General features: G+C 43.0%; 1 non-coding gene across 1 annotated transcript; it reads right to left on the reverse strand.

Moving 5' to 3' along the window:
* Positions 1–1529: 1529 nt before the first annotated feature.
* LOC138565200 (U6 spliceosomal RNA) lies at positions 1530–1636 on the reverse strand. Its single transcript, XR_011301105.1, has one exon. It is a non-coding gene; the product is annotated as a U6 spliceosomal RNA (small nuclear RNA).
* Positions 1637–17409: the final 15773 nt, after the last annotated feature.

Raw genomic sequence — 17409 nt, forward strand, 5'->3', positions numbered from 1 at the left:
TCATATACGTATTACTCCTAAAACTGGACATTAAAATAAATGTTGGCATAACCTCCACCTAATGACAGTTGCTTGATTAGAGCAGTTTATGCCTCACCCAGTAGATTCAAACCAATCCGGTTTTATTGTACAGAGAATTATATTGGATAATATTCACTGAATTCTTCTTTTGGTTGACAAGGTGGGTGGCAATGTCCAATCCATCCCTCTTGCTTACATTAGATGCTGAGAACGCATTTGAAAGGGTGAATTGGAAATTAATTTAGGCAAATATGGAATGTGTTCAAAGATATTAAATAAGATCATGGCTAATATTAGGACCCGGTTGTGGCGGTGGGTGCAAATGGGACTTTTCCAAGAATGTGTTATTGAAGATTGTAACACGTCAGGTTTCTCCCCTCTACCTTATCCTTTACCAATTAGTTATGGAACCCTTTGTTGAGATAATCAGAGATAATGTAGGGTAGAAAGGTATTAAGGTATGGAAAATGCCCCATAAATGAATCTACTTGTGGATCATGACTCTCGCCGATACAAACTCCTCTTTCTCTACGCTGGTGCTCTGGGAAAAATGGAACAATTTGGGAAGATCTATAACTTCTAGGTTAATACTGATACTTTATGTCGGAGATGCTGAACCTGCTGGTACCAATAGACCAGAGAAAATAACTATTTAGACATCTCTAAGGTGGGAGGCTAAAACGGTTAAATGCCTAGAGAATAATACCACACCAAAGTGGTCACAAATATATCATACAAATATTGCAAATTAATTTGGCAGAATCAGATGAGACTTGTCCACACGGTGAGGCCACTCTCTCTCCTGGTTTGGCAGTATTTCAGTTGTCGAAATGAATGTTTTGCCATGCTTACTCCAATTATTTCAAGAGATCTCGAAAGGGCAACCAAAAAACATGCTTAGGAATTTGCAGGAACAGATAATTACATTAACGTGGAGAGAATTCAGAAAATAATACTTAGAAATCTAAATCACAAGATAGCTGCTCTTGTCCCAGTTTATTCACATAATATTTGGCTATCCAAATCAGAGTGATTGTGGCGTGCACTCAAGCATGATCATACAAATATTGATTTCACATGGAACACTCTAGCAAAGGGAAATATACATGAGCCCAATCACAACTGAAAAAGGCCATCCATGCCCAAATCTTCATATCTGAAGCCACTCTGAAATCATCGGATAACCTGGCTGGTCAGCTGGAGTTCCTATCATTGGCTCTCCCTTTACGTCTATTCAAGGGAATAACTTTACACCTACAATTTTGGAGAGTTCACTGTATGGGTGGCGGGAGAACATATAATTATGGAGGATTTGCTTGCTGGGGTAACCAAGTGCAGAAAAAGACTGTGGGTTGGAGACAGGGAGCACTTTCATTGCGCTCAGTTGTGCCACGGGCTGCTACATTCAATGAATGAATCGCTTTATAATATGTTTTTCATACGTCTTGAAATAGACTAAGAGATGACTTTACTCTAATGGGTAATTTTTTTTTCTTTTTTTTTTCTTTTTACATATGGAACGCTTCACGAATTTGCGTGTCATCCTTGCGCAGGGGCCATGCTAATCTTCTCTGTATCGTTCCAATTTTAGTATATGTGCTGCCGAAGCGAGCACACTCTAATGGGTAATTTGATGTAAACTGTGATGTTATCTGTGACGGCATAGGCCTCTGCCCTCTGTCGCTCTTTTCTGTGATAACCTATTTTATTTCCAAATGTTCCCATAGGAAAAGAGTTGGGCTTGCTGAAAATGTGTAATAAGTGGGCCACTTTGAACGTTATTTCCCGGGCCTCTTTTGGTTCCCTGTCCACCCCTGGTAACATGAGAGCAATTTCAAGAATGTCGCTCTTTCATGGGAGCAGAACACCGAATGCACGACAACACAGCGTTTGAGAGCAGACTGCCCCCATGTCAGAAGCTTTTTTCTAGCAGTTGTGTCATGCCTGTGAGCTCAAGGAATGTATCAGGCAGCTGTAAACAGCTATAGTGCTCTGATGTCCCCTGTAATAACATTGCCAGAGAAAGCTTGCTACAGCCGGTTTAACAGCACTGAACCTCTTAGCGAGTTCTCAACTGTTTGGAGCATGAAGCTCGCACTCAGTCCTGTTGATGCCGTGGGCAAGGGAGCGTTCAGTTATGTGCTGCCAATCCGCCGTTTGTTGAGTTTTCTAGGCCACACAGTGTGTGACCCAAAAGCATATTCTCGTAGACTTCTTGTTCTGCAGAGGCTCATTACAAACGTCCCTGTCCAGAAACAATGCCAGTAAATTGGGAGCACTGATTTACTGACAGGCATGACCTGCTGTTAAATCAGGCCCCTATCACCAAATACATGCCAGAATCACTGGCACTGGTACTACCGGTGGCAGTTATTCTGGCAATCCAATCCATGGAGTCCTCAGTGTTTGGTCATGACTGGAGACTGCTGCTTTTTGATTTGCTTGGGCCGTGCACAGAGTCTGTTTACTCTGTTTACCTGGAGGAGGAGCCTAAGCTACCAAAACACTCGCCACAAGCAGAGCGTGGCAGAGTGTTTGGTCGAGTGTTTGGTAACGAATGGAGACTGCTGCTTTTTGTTTTGCTTGGGCCGTGCACAGAGTCTGTTTACTCTGTTTACCTGTTTACCTGGAGGAGGAGCCCAAGCTACCAAAACACTTGCCACAAGCGGAGCGTGGCAGAGTGGTTGGATAAGTGTTCGGCTCGAGTGAAGCCCCTTCCGAGTTTTCCAAGTAACTCGGCCCGCTCCTTGACACCTTATTATTTTGCCCATGACATCATTGCAGAGCAAAATCCACCTGAATTGCACATCCGTGCATATCCGCGTGTTATGGAAACCGCATTGGGCATTACCCCATCGGAAGCCTCATTGGAAGCTACTTCTGCCGCCAACAAAACGGGAGAGGCAATTGAGGTGAGTGATGCGCTAAATGCAAATTGCAAATTGCCTCCATGTCCGCTAAACAATATACACATAATCGTTGCGGCCAAAACTACATCACCCCTTTTGACTGCACAACCATTTAACCCGGCACCTCCACCTCTCCCTCTTATGCCCTCGCTTTCTAGCTGTACAATGGTCCCACCTTCTCATTCAACAACTTCACCGGTCCATCGTACTGCTAATACTGAAGAAAACACAGAGGACAATAACATGATGCGCAACAAGCATGCCGTCCCTGTCGCACAGCGGGAAGCTCGCGATCCATCTCATTTGTATTCAAATAAGCTGCAACGGCGAGTCTGAAAATCGTCAACACTTATCATCAATAAAAATAATTTTTCAGCATCCTCTCCTGGCACTCTGGCTACTGATAGTCAGGCCAATGACTGCTGTAAAATGCCTGCAATCAAGCCAGTGTCTGAATCAAGGACAGATTAAACAAATAATCATATGCAGTCTGCACTTGCTGTGCATAACACTTCTAAACAATTAACATCAAAAACAGGGATGACCTCATTTACACCCTACCTAACCCAGGATCTTCGAGTGTGCCCAAACCAAATGCCTGACAAAGTGGCAAATCGGCAAATCTCAGCACATCAACATTAGCTCAAATTGATTCTTCCGGCAACAATGGCCGGTCATTTGGTTTTGACCAGAATTTACCTCCACCTGAAGCTCATGGACACAGGTGTATTAATGACTCATTGTTAGGCGGGGCAAGACAAAGCAACGTTACATCTTTCCAAGGAAGCAATTATCTATGCCCTACCATCTCCCTGAGAAATTTATATGGAATACTGGAAGCCGAGATCATTGGCACCTTCAACAACATGAAAGGCTGCATCTAAATAATAAAAGCTTCCACACCACCTGCTCCCATGCTTCATTACTCGGAGACCTAGAGGTCTCTAATCAACAACTCTTAGACACCGCCTCAAAACCTAAAGCCCTAGAACATCGACTGAAGGATTTGCCTATAGGTGCTACTGATAAAACGACTTCACAGAGCTCAAGCTTTAACTTTAACTCAAAACTGCGAAAGTCCACTCATTGTGTAATTTCAACCCCACAATGTAGTTCTCTAGGAAAATCCAATATCCAACCAAAGGACTTCTCAAGTCGTGATTTGAACGATCTACTAGCGACTAAAGTGAGCCTTAAGGATAACGCCACTCAAACTGTTGATGCACTAGAAAAAGACACACAGAACGACTTAACATCAAAGGCTACTTCGGAAAATAATGTTACCATGATATCAACCATGACCACTGTTATGACGCCTTTCATGAAGTTGCATGAGCAAATGGCAGAACAATTAAAAGACCAGACGACAGTCATAGCTATGATGACTTCAAAAATTATATTTGTTGAAGCATTGATTACAGCCATCTAAAAGGATTTAGACGTGAGCCAAGCGAAAGTGGCAAGTCTTCTCCACTCGATTCTTGATCCACTGATTAAAGACAAGGAAAATCGACGTCTATCCAGACGATTCGAATCAATTGAAGTTGAACTCAGCCCCAATAAATCAAGCCGCCATTTGACAGATCCTTTTGAGATTCCAGAACGTACCACATTAAGGATCTTACCACACCAAAAGATTATTGTTCCAGCATGTAGTGGCTCTGTATCTTTATTGGAAATTGATACACCACTTGACAATGATGGGATGCATTACAGGGAAGGGGCAGCGGGCCCAGACCCAACAACTGGCATGGGCTCAGTGGACACTTCTTGTGACAATTTATCTCAGAAAATATGTCCCATTTTTGTAAAAGGTGTAACGACATCTAAACCAAAATCTACAACTAAAGCATCTAAAATCAAAACAAACCATAAAATCAAAATAACGGAGTCAAAGCAAGTGTTAACCAAAAAGCAATCAAAGGTACAATTTATGATCAAAACAGTGCCTGAGATCAATCCAGTAAACTTAGCAAGTCAAACTAAACAAAAGAAGGCTGACGAATTAATAAATGCTGAGTCGTTAACCAAACCGACACAGTCAAATCAAAAAACAAAAACATCATTAGAAACAACTGATGTTGATCCCAAACATAATAGACACAATAGTTGCAAAAAACAAAGTCTATATGATAAACACTCTCAGTTAATAACCATGGAAAAGAGTTGCGGGTTGGAGGAAACTATTGACAACTCACAACAAAATAAGCACGACAATTGCAAACAACTAAGTTCACAAGATAAACATCCTGAAACAATAGGCATGGAAGAAAATCGTGCACCAGAGGAAATTACTGATGAAAATGATGCATCATCATCAGACTTGATGAATCTATCAACCTATTCCGTTGATAGTTCCACCTCATCAAGTGAAGATCTAGAAGCAGATGAGGAGGCTAATGTGAGTGTCTCCACAGCCCATACGGACGTGAAGGATGGATCTTCAGAACCAAACATCAAGCCAGATCAGAAGAGAGCTCCAAAAGGGCCACTCCAGTTGCACATAGAGAAGGCCATGCCAAATCCTGTATCCGTTCCAGCACGTGCAAAATGCGACAAATTAAGCTTACCACCTCAAAAGAACTTAAAATTGAATAAAACTGTTTTTAATATGGAAAAAGAAAAAGTATTGGACAAAGAATGAAGTCGATCTGCCGGTGTAGAGGGTGAATCAATCTTCGCCCCCATTAAACAAAATAATAAGCATGATGATTCTGAGGTGGAACCAAGTGAAGACATCTACCATATCTAACCACTCAAATTACCATCTCGCCGGAAAAATTATGAGGTACACAAATCACGAAGTCATGCAATTAATTCTAATCCCTTCGAAGATGGGCTCCTACTTGAAAGAATGAGTACAGAAGAAGACGGGCTGATCATGAATCTAGCAAATCCACCATGTTCCATCCATTCGCTCATTAACATCTAATGATTTAGCGAGAGTTGAATTTCCGGAAGAGAACACACTGGATCGAGTGCTCATTTACCCAATGACTCCTCTAATCACACAATCTTTGAAACATCATTAGACTTTGATTTTACAGAGCCAAAAATAGTGTATGGAGCATCAAAAAACACCCACACCTCTTCTGAGTTGAATTCAAAACCTGAATCAAAATCAGCCTACGGGCATAACAATAAATGGTCTTCTAGAAATAGTGGAACGGTGGACATACCTATACCTATTGATACGCATGATCGGTGCTATCACAAAAACGACTGGCATGATAATTCATCTCGCCATTCGGACCGTTATAGGTCAGATAGAGCCAATACACACCATCGTAGAAATTCTACTATGCGCAGAAACTCAGTGTCGCCACAACCTAGAAAAGGCTACAGTCATGACAGTTCATTCAACAAACATGATTCGAAGACCCCAGTGGTTGGCACAGAAGAAAATTGGAAATGGCTTATGGGGCTAGTGGCCGACAAAATCAAGATGCCATAGGACGGGCCACTAACAGCATTAAAGCCCCTCACAATAGCATCATGGAACACAAGGGGCTTCACTCATCTGTTTTAAACAGGAACCAATCAAATTGAAACGCATGATATATTTTGTTTTCAAAAGACATGGCTTGGTACTTCACCCATAGTTGAAGGGTACTCGAGTCATCTCAACCCAGCAATCAAATGAGACACTGGCAGACCAACGTCAGGCCTACTTACCCTCATCAACAACCATCTTGACTTCTTAATAGTAAAATAATTCACTCCAACTTCTCTAATTCAAATTATAGTGGGCTCTATCAAAATTGCTAGCAAAAAAACAAGGAAAACGCTCATTGTTGTAAATCTTTATTCAAATCCAACTTCTGTTGCAAGTTTGAATTTCCCGGATCAAATTGAAAAATGGCTAGTGCATTGTAAACAAAAATGGATGGATCCATGGTTCATTATCTGTGCTGATCTGAAAATGTTGGGATGAAACAGTGGTCTCATAACATTAAATATATTCTCAGCCGCACCGGCAGAAAAGAGAGGCTATCAGTGGAACACCATCATGAACGCAACCAAACTAAATTTACTCAACGGTAACACCATTGGAGATATACCGGCTAGCATCACGAGAAAAAACCCAAATGGTGGCCACATGATAGACTATATATATACATTTAATTGGAAATGATCTCCGTGGAAAATAGGATGATGGTTCAACACATGGACAACAGTGATCACAATTTGCTTTCAGTAAAATTATTACCAATCTTCCATAATGTAACTTTCATAAATATGACGATGGTAGAAGTCAACATGGGAAAAAATTGAATTAAAATCCCGGCTACCAAACTATCCTTGACCAGACACCTAACCAGTTTAGTGAATCATTTACACTGAACAGGAGGGACTGAACCTTTTAACTATCTTAATATGTTCAGAACTTACGAAACTAAACCAAAATCATCTTCTTTAAAGCAAATTGTACATCGTCACGCCTTTGACCATCAAGTCAACCTTCAAAAAAAATCATTGAGGCAGAGTCTAAGCAGCCTAAAATGAGATCATTCCACAACAGCTATAACCAAAAGGAAACAAATACTGCAGCATTATCGGAACTGGTTATGTCGCCACAAAAAGGTATTGGAACGTAATGATGCGGAGAAAATGCTAGACCTCATCAGATCCTCCAATACTGCTGATATGTGGAAACAAATAAACCAGCTGCAGACGGATCAAAATTAATTAACAACGACACCAATCCTTCCTGCTGCTTGGATCTCCCATTTCAAATCAATTTTCAATGAAGAAACTGACAATACGTTATTCTCACAAAAGAATGAGAAATGGCACTTAATAGATACTTCAGTGGATACTATTGAGAATGTCATTAAAAAGTTATCAAAATCAAATGCGAGTGGACCCGACGCGATAAGCAATGCAACTCTCAAAGAAAATCCACATCAATGAGCCAAGTTTTTATCAATTATATTTACTTACATTATAACAACCCAAAAGATACCAATCTCATGGAAAGAATCGATAATCATTCCCATTCATAAAAAAGGCAATCGACAAATTCCAGCTAATTATCGCCCTATAGCATTGCTTGACTCCCTGGGCAAAGTTTTTGGAACCCTTGTACTTCAAGAATTGCGTGCATGGGCAACATCTTCTGGCCATTCTGATCCATGGCAATCAGGCTTTGTGCGAGGCATCGGGACTGCACTAAACATCTTCATCATTTTAAACCTGTTGAAAAGTCGCACAGAGAGAAAGAACTAAAAACGTATATTGCTTTTATTGATCTAACGCAAGCATTTGATAGAATCTCGCGCCCGCGGCTATGGACTAAATTGAGAAAATGGGGTTGTCCTGCCTCCATCATGGACCCCCTCAAGGAATTCCATCAAGGTACTACTCTCAGAGTTCGGTTGAACAAAACAGGTTTATTAACTGAGCCTATTCCAACTAATAAAGGCGTTAAGCAAGGTTGCCCGATGGCCTCTGAAATATTCAATCTTTTCATCTCAGACATAGACTCTGCAGCCAACAACATAAGATGTTTTCCTCCATCCATAGCAAATATCCAAGTCAGTCTTCTTGTATATGCCGATGACGTTGTCCTCATATACACATACACATCAGTTGGGTTCCCCCCGCCCTGGTTGACAGCATCCATCCCGAATGCTGGCCATTTTTTTACTCGGTCTCCTGACACCGTATCTCTGGACATGTTTCACTTCTCAGGCCCGCCCTTTGAGGCCCCGCCCGCAGCACACACCCGCGGCCAAATCCACTGCCATTGGATGTGGCCAGAGATGACACGCGCACACACACACCCCAGCCCGGAGATCCCATTGGACCTTGCTGGGCGCCTAGTCACGCCCCCTTCTTACGCGTCACACACGGAAGAAGCTCATATCTCTTTCGCTTCTTCCACGTTTGGAAGCCGACACGTTACCACACAGCTTTCGCCGCTCCGGCACGCACACCCGGTAAGATTCACCTTTCCTTCAAGCACCAGCTGTGCTAGGTCGCACTTTTTGCTCGGCGGCTCACCATAACAAGCGTTATTCTACTCCATTTAGAAGCAGCACCGCGGTACTTCTACTTGATTTAGAAACATCTTCGCGGCCTCAACATCCTCTTCACCATGCTGTTTTGTCCACACCGGGTAGGAGCCCTCCCGCCTGCCCCTTTTAAACCCACCCCTCCCTTTTAAACAGTAATCCATAAATCCCATAATGTGCACCTGCACTTTGGATATTTTATTCATATTTTTTCTTTCCCTCCCGTTTTTCCCATACATGGCATCCCCCACTCTGAGGAGCTTCCCTCCGCTCCACCACCGGCCAACCACCCCCTTTCACCAACCCTCCGCCCCCTACCCCGGTGTTCTGGGCTTAGGGGTCTATAGGTTTTTATCCTAGCCACTACTAGGTGGCCATGCTCCCAAATTTAAAGAGCACTTGCAGCTTGCAAAATAGCCATTGAGACATGATTGTGTATGTTCTGTAAGATTTCGCAATGCAACATTGCAATTAGAGGTTACTCATGTCCTCTTTTGCAATGTTTCATTATGTCTCCTAATACAGGATTCTGTGTAGCCTGTTCAGGCTGTGCATGCTGTCCTACCTACGAGGTTAGACAGTGACTGCGCCACTACATGAAGAAATCCATCGTCCTGAAGAAGATGGTTCTCAATTGTATATAACCATCGAAACCGGTCGACCTGACCTGTTGTGGCCCCTCCACAACATCTCATGATATCTCCAAAACAAGGAGGGGATATTAAGATACTAAAGACCATAACCCAGCATCAAATGGGTTTCTAGCACCTCCAGTGCGGAAAAATCATATCACGCTTTTTTTAGAAAACATTTTAACTTAGACAACCACCCGCATGAAAAGGATTTCGAGACATTTGGGTTAATAAAGGAAGCATATGTAAATACCAATGCCCTTACACCATTCACGTCAGCTATAAGGCGCTTGAGTCAACACGACGAGAGATTTTTTCCTTCTATAAGCAACTTATGACCTGATGGGTGGTTGCCACTTGGCAGAACATTCCCCGATCTAGCGTCCTCCTTGGACTTCCGAAACATGATTATTTATTGAGGGCAACCCCGCCCATTCGATACTTGTTTCCCCACATAACCGTTCTTTGTGTACCACTATACCCCTACGGTTAGGGATGATAATAAGTTTTCCTTTGTCCTAAAGAGGCCACAATTTGCCCTGTTGTTTATTCCTGTTGTCCTCATAGACCAGACTCCAATAACATTAGCTGTGGTCAAATTCTCTATTGCCATTCAGAAACAGCTATCAGTATTTGAAGATTCATACATTTTTATTTTAAAGAAAAAGTAATTTTTGAGAAATTGTTCTTATCTTGTTCAATGTGACTAAAGGTTGTCAAATGTATAACCATATCTCACAATTAATAAATTGAAAAAAAAAATACATTCTGTCCAATAATCAAGGAAAGTGAATGGCTGTGAACTATTTGAACTTGAAAAGGAGGTGTAAACACACAGTGATGCAACATTTTTCCTAGTGAAGTCTTGCCAGAAACTGGTGGAACCCTTGCGGATTATCCGCTGCAAAGTAGTTGCTATTTCCCATACATTCTAGATGATTCCAATATTAGAATAATACTTTGTTCAAGTGAGTAGATAAAACGTCTTCAGTGGCAGTCACAGGAGTAGTCATTTAACATTCGTCGACTGCATTTCCGATATTCCTATCCATCTTCAGGGACATATCTGTAAATAATAACATAAATATGTTAGATGCATGTCAATATTTACAGAAATGACCCTGAATGGACATCTAGAACTTATGTGAAATAGCAACAACTTTGCAATGGATACGCAAGGTTTCCACCAATTTCTGACAAGGCTTTGCCAGAGAAAATGTGTGCTAATGCTCCATAACATTGCCATCCGTCAGAATGTGCCCATGCCAGATGAGGATGTCGATGGCCCTGAATCTGATGATCTTTACCATGGCCAGGGCAGAGAGCCACCAGGGCCTCAGCGCAAAGAGCAGAACATAGATGGACTTATGGGAGGAGATCCTCAGCAACTTCTTCCAAAAGAGGCCAGTGCATCTCTATGCACAGGGGTAAGGGCCCTACTCCTCACTGCCTCATTCCCCTGCAACTGATCGACAAACAGGTGGAACACAACAACTGTGATTGCAAACTGCACTTCATTCAACAGGAGTGGGCTGGATGGATGTTGCTGTCCCTTTGGGGTCACAGTCGAATGTTGGCAAAAAGGTTCTCTCAATTGCCCATCAGATGTAGTGTCCTGGGAGAGTGCATTCCATTGGTGTTCCAGGATTCTGTGCATGATGAGGAAGTACAGGGATGTCCACAGAAAGTCCAAGCAGTGAAACACAACATGTAGGATGCAGTCTAACATAAATTAAATAATAGGGAAAACCTGCCAGGAAAGGGAGTGGAGAACGGGAGTGGGATGGATGGTGCAACTACCGCCTGGGTGTGGCTGCTTGGGATCCTGGCCCTCTTGGGTTGGGGTATGTGGTCATACCTTCAACATCCCTTGGGAGTTGCATGTCTGCCTGGGATGGGTGGGGGTGTACAGGAGGGCGGAGCGACCTCTGACGGGCCCATGGGATCAGAGCTTGCCCTCTAGTACTTTTAAGACGAGATAGCTGCACCTTGAGGAGGATGGGTGCAGGATTCTCTTACTCCAACACCAATCAATAAGGACAACTCAGTAGTTTGCCAAAGGGAAGTCCGTTTAATGACAAGTAAAAAAAATGGGGAAACAATGGAAATCAACAGTGATGGGATTGCCCGTCTCGCTTCAACTTCCAAATTCTTCATTCAAACAGCAATTCTTATAGGTAAAAACCATCATCATTTGACGTGTAAAACTCAAAGTTTGTCATGCAATTTTATTGGTCGGAAAAGGTAACTTAAGTATAGGTACTATATCTGTATATGGTAACAGAGCATGAGGATTGGATAACTCTTATCGGGTGGGCGTCTACGCCATCCCTCTACATCACTTGTGATAGACGACACTACAAGTACAACGTCTCATTGGTTCTACTTTCTATAGGACCCTAGATTATTTGGTCCACTGTGATTGGGTAGGTTACACCCCTAGACATAAATCTCCACTTTAATTAGCAGCATGCAGAATGGACACCCAGTTGCGGTGTGCCCCAAGTTTCACCCTGCCTCCCTTCCATCAATCAGTACCTTAGGGCTATGTGTCAATTAGTTGGCTGAGAAAGGCCTCGAAACTGTAGCTTCTTATCAGGAAAAGTTATGTCATCCTTGGGTTCTGGGTGACATCAGACGTTGGTACCTCTTCGCGCCTGGCTAGTCACGTGTCAGTTCACCGTGAATCTGCTTCATTTTCCTTCTTTTCGTGCATTTGATTCTTCCTTTAGCCTTGCCACCTGCCTGGGGCCTCCTTATCTCGACCTTCACGGGGCTGGCTGCTATGCTCTGAAGTTTCGATTCTTCGAAGTTGCCACTCTCCTCCTTTCCTTAGGTTGACCACGAATTCCCAGACATGAGCTGCTACGTGCTCAGTTTCGATTACGCTCTTTCCTTCTGGCTTTAACTGGAACATGAATCTCGGCCTGGTTGGCCCCTTGCAGCCTGGGCTTAATTTAATTTTGTAAAATGGAGTCGCACTTGTACAATGTGCTTTTGAGGTAGATATATAGTTGGTGCTTGCTGCTCTATTCTTCTACTAAGCACAGCAAGCTGTACTGTTTTCTTAGCTTCTTGCGTTCCAAGCCTATTTACAGGCGTTAGCTGGTTGAATACTTCCATTCCGTTTCACAGCTACGTTTTCTTGTATTTCGACATCGCCTCTTCTTCTGAATCCATTACATCTCTATTCATAACTTTTCATCTTTGAGTGTCATCTTTTGGTTGTCGTTTCGTTCATCTGTGAATCTCTCCGGGCGCTTGAGTCATCACCAATTGCCTTCTATTAAGGCTCTTTGGGTCTCTTCAGGGACAGTTTGCAAGTAGTCTTCATTTTGTGTTAACTGCTGGTACAGTTGTCTCAGTGGGTACCGTGCTGCCCATGGTTGTCTGGTTATAGGCACTTCAACAAGAATTGCTCTTCTGATGGGCACTGGGTAGAGTCCCCGTGCTGCTCTCTGTTGGTTAAATTGTTCTTCATACGTCACATATCTTGGCGAGTATGTACCTGGTACCTCAAAATGGGGGGCTGGAGTGAAGGCCGTATCTGGGACCTCCTCTACACTCCCCCCTCTGGTCAGTTCATCGACCACTTCTGCTTCCTCCTTTGGATTTGTCTTACTTGGTTCTTCTGTATCTTGTTCATCATCTTCTGGGTTTGTACATGATGTTGTGAACGTGTGTTTGTTTTGAGTCCATATTTTTATCACTCCTTTCAGGCTCCCTGCTGTTGTTACATGTTCATCTTTGTTCCAGGTCATTAGCTGGCATTGTCCGTTTGGGCTGCAATAGATCCATTTTCCTTCATATTTTCTTCGTTTTCTGGGATACACAAACTTTGTTCTTTCTGGCGCAAATTCTCTGGCCTTCACAAAGTCTCTTATTTCTTCATCAGTTAGGTATCTTGTCTTCCATCCTGGTTCGACATCGATCATGATCTTCATCCCAATGGCTTTTTTTGCGGTTTTCTGGCATTGTGTGATGATTATCTTCATAACGCAAAATCCTAGTAGTATCATCAATAGCAGGGCTCCCAGAAACTTGAATATGTCTGCCATCCATTGTGGGACTCATGAGAATAGAGTTCCAAACGAGCTGTCATCATCAACTTCGTCAGTTTCATCGATCATCTGGTTCTGTAAGTTTGTCAGCATACTTATGGCTTCTGTTAAGGTTCCATTTTCTTCATCATGCAAAGGTATAAATGTGCAACATGATTCTCCGATTTGTGCGCAAACACCTCCATCCATCGCTGTGATCATGTCAAGTACATATCTGTTCTGAAGGGTCATCAATCGGATTGCTCTTAGTTCTTCTTTAATAGCGTTGAATCCTTTTATGGTAGTGTTGATGGTCTGCAATAACTCTGCAACCTATCTGCAACCATTTGGTATTTACTCCAACATGGATTCTTGGCAGGAGGATTGCTGTGAATACTGATGAGGTGAGGCTGAAAAGCCTGTGTTCATACGGGATTGCATGAAATGCTTCATCTGATTTGGCAGAAAAGTAATTCTCTCTCTTCATTCGGGATACCAGTTCCACAGATCTCCTTTTCCTCAGGTGAGCATCTGCTTTCGGGAAACTGTCAATATTCAGGTCACTTTTCTGGATCACTAGTGCAGGAACATGGACGTTCACTATTGTGCATATGCCTCCCCAGTTTTCCGGCAGTCTTATGTATGCCTTGGATCCACACGCCCAGTAGTGATCCATAATTACTGCGGTTCTGTGTACCATTCCAGGAGCATCAATGACTCGTCCACAGTTCTGATTCTCTCCCATCTTCCTTTTGCCGTTATTTCTGAAACAGAACTTTGGGTTTTCTAGTGGCACTATCTGCAAGGGTCCTCCTCTGTCTTCAACCCATGTGAATAGTTTTGCAAGTTTTGGCCATAATGGCTTGCATTCGTTTCGCACTATGTTGATGGTAGGCTCGTATTGACCAATGACCATCGAGGCTCTGCAGATCACTACTCCTTTCTCCCATCCGTCTGGTGAAAGCACTGTTCCCCAAATCTGCATTTGGTCTCTGTTCTTCCAACTTCGAGCCTCCTCTGGAGTTTTTCCTTGGACATTTAACTTCTGATTCACTTCCCATCTAATTTCAGTTCCTTTTACTCCAGGCTTCTCGTACCTGATCACATGATTCTTAGTATGAGCTCTGTTTCTTGTCTTTATGTCTTGAACATAATCATCTTCACCAGGATCAGTTGGTTCAGTTGCCCATTTTAGAGAGGCATCACTGCCCATGAACTGGCCTCTGGTCTTGCACATTGCTACGTGCAACATACAGTGTGCTGTCTGGACATCAATTTCTACTGCCACAAAAATCTTGGATTTTCCCATGCTGTACGGTAGAAGTGCACAGACAAAGCAGTCTCCTTCTGATTTTCTTCTTCCAACTTCTTTCATGTGTTGGTACCAAATGTTGTTTCCTAGATGTACTGTGCTGTCCAGGTAATCGTTTAATTCATTGTTATCTTCATGTGGGCTTCTCTTGATTCTTAGTGTCTTTCTGTAGTTAGTATAACTACATCTCTAAATGCGTCTGTGTGACGTTTCCTTGCTGGGGGTCTCTCGGGCATTCTGGTCGGTGAAGCGGGTTTCTTTATCTGCATCGGTGTGATAGGTGGAGGTTTAGCAAATCTCTTCCTCTCCTCTTGTATTCTTTCTATGAGTGTCTTTAACCACCATTTGTCTGACATCAGCCCAACGTATGGCTGCATCGTGGGCCTGGTTCTTGTTCCTTGTGTTGGAACTGGTGTGCTTGTCACTACAATCTCTGCGGTTTTATTGTTCAGTTCCTCATGTAGTTTCTTCGCTCTAGCTATGAACAGGAATAAATGATCTATCAACATTTGTGTCCTTGCAGTGAATTCTCCCATAGCCGCTTCTGTCTTCTTGAGGGCTTTTGCTATATCTTCTTTAGTCGGCCTTTCGCTTGATTCTTTTCGGTCACCTTTACTATTTTCTGGGACTGGTGGTTCGGTAAGCAGTCTTGTACTTTCTGTTGTCTTTGTTCGAGTTTCTGTAGCCATTGACACTTGCCCTGATTCGTGTGCATTCAGTGTGTGTGTGCGTGTAGTGGTCAGTGCTATGTTTTCATTTATTCCGTGCTGACCCTGTCTCCAGCTTTTCTCTTCATTCGTTACCTCAAGTGTGTATGAATCACTGCTAATTACATTCAATTTTAGTTTGTTTACCTTACTAACTATATAGGGTCTGGGTGCTTTTGTGGGACTCTATCGTACACTATCCGGTGGGTGCACTGAAATTGAATGCTTCATGCACCAATAAAGAATGCGGTTCTGATTGTTAATGACAGAAAGACAATGATAATCAATATACATATACACATAATCGTGCGGTATGAAAATTGGCAGCATTTCCTTCCAGGGAAGCGGGGGCGCCCCTCGGTTTGTGGGAGGACCAGGTTACTGTTCTGGGCCACCAATTCAATCATAGCAAATGACCACGTTTTTATTCCTTTCACTTACTCCATTATTGTTTCTCAGAAAGTTTGTATCATAAAGTGTCTGGTGCTTCGCAAGTGTCCCCCTCTTGCGGGTGACCATTGTCTCTGGATATGGGATACAGTTCCCTTGCTAGACTATGGAAAAAGATTATAAAATAGGTGAGTTCCCAGTCCACCCCCCGAATCTGTTTTAGTCCTGAGGACATGCTGGAACCTGTTCAATGCGAAGAAATGGAAAAAATAGCAATCAATCAAAATCAAATTAAAAAAATAAAATACAATAAAACAGTGAAGTTCTCGTCTCAGCTCCCACGATCTGTGCCACGGCGGAAAGATGAAGTGCTTTGACTCTGTCTCCTGGATCTGTCCCTCGGCGGAAAGATGAAGAGCTGCCTTGGCTTCCTCAATCTGTCCCTCGGCGGAAGGGTTCACTGGAATCTCCTCAGATACTCTCTTTGAAAGTTGGACAGTTCCACTTGGAGCATGATGCCATGGAGGAGTGTTCCAATATGCGCAACATTAGCTGGATCTCTGATGAAGGTGATGACGTCAAACACGGCAGGTCTCCTCACCATTTCTGGAAAGTCAGTGACTAGACGAAACAGGATGTTATGCGCCAGTCGGCTGTCCTCGGGCGACAGGGACATTTGTCCTGCTTTGCTGGGCTCTGGATCACAGGCCCTTCCCTTGACGTGAACAATCCTTACACGTTCCTGCTGCGTGGATTGCGACCAGATAACTGAGCTTAGCCCACAGCTGGTTCAAATGTTCAGTGTTTCTTAGATCTCTAATGAACGTAAGAGTGTCAGTGGTTCTCCCGACGATTGGTGGGCCCTCCTCTATGATGCAAAGGAAAAGCGTGTTCGTGAGCTCATCTCCTATCGCCTGTGTTGGAAGCATCTGTGTCCTGTATCCTGGTAACACAATGAGGGCTTCCGCGATGACAGTAAGTAGTTGCTAGATTACTTTCTTGTTGGCAGGATCTTGAATAAAGTCTGTGACACAGGTTACTCTCCCTACAAGTGACGGATACGATATTACTACTAATTAGAAGTAGGTGAGCACATCCCTTGTGAGATTTCTGCTGGGAGATACCATAAGCTCGGTAAAACAAGGTCTTGGTGTTGGTTGCTTCAGGATTCTGTGTTTAGCTTTTAAGGTAAAAGGTCTTCGATCACAGTCTATTAGAGTCTTGTTTCTCAAGATGCTTAAGTGTGGCTTGGTTTATAAGTTTGTGTCAACAACCGTGTTGTGGCTTAAATGCGCAATTTTCCTCTTCACCCTGCAACTAGTATGCACAGAGTGTCCGTTTTATGTCCTTATCCCCCTCTTTGTTCTCTTTGTTCTTCTTC

This window comes from Ambystoma mexicanum, chromosome 1q (genome assembly GCF_040938575.1).
Source record: "Ambystoma mexicanum isolate Mex_15411 chromosome 1q, UKY_AmexF1_1, whole genome shotgun sequence".
NCBI classification, from domain to species: domain Eukaryota; kingdom Metazoa; phylum Chordata; class Amphibia; order Caudata; family Ambystomatidae; genus Ambystoma; species Ambystoma mexicanum.